Raw genomic sequence first — 273 nt, 5'->3', positions numbered from 1 at the left:
TCTGCACCCAACGATGGAAAAGCCAAGGAAGCGAGAGAGCTGCCCGAGGCACCTCTGCCCCCTGCGCTGCTCAGCGACACGGATCAGTAGAGCAGTGAGAAGCCCTGAAGGGCTGTGAAGTTACTCCTGCTCTTGTTGCCTGGCTGGGGCGGGGGGCACGGTCCTGCACATGACGCTCTGCACACATGAAGATCTCAGTGAGGTTCCTGTGTCGATGTAAATTGGTGCTGCTGGCCTCCCTGCTTCTGTTTCCAAAGACGTGGTCATTCCCCC

General features: G+C 58.6%; 1 protein-coding gene across 1 annotated transcript in view; it reads right to left on the bottom strand.

Annotated features, from left to right (window-relative positions):
• Positions 1-273, bottom strand: part of FMNL2 (formin-like 2) — a gene marked incomplete at its 5' end in the record, with an annotated part of 21,415 nt that overhangs the window by 9,176 nt on the left and 11,966 nt on the right. The gene's annotated exons all lie outside the window — the stretch shown is intronic.

The sequence above is a fragment of the Buceros rhinoceros genome, unplaced genomic scaffold (genome assembly GCF_000710305.1).
Source record: "Buceros rhinoceros silvestris isolate BGI_N320 unplaced genomic scaffold, ASM71030v1 scaffold13715, whole genome shotgun sequence".
In the NCBI taxonomy this organism is placed as follows: domain Eukaryota; kingdom Metazoa; phylum Chordata; class Aves; order Bucerotiformes; family Bucerotidae; genus Buceros; species Buceros rhinoceros.
Note: the sequence above shows the minus strand (reverse complement) of the source record. Positions and strands in the feature narration are given on the sequence as shown.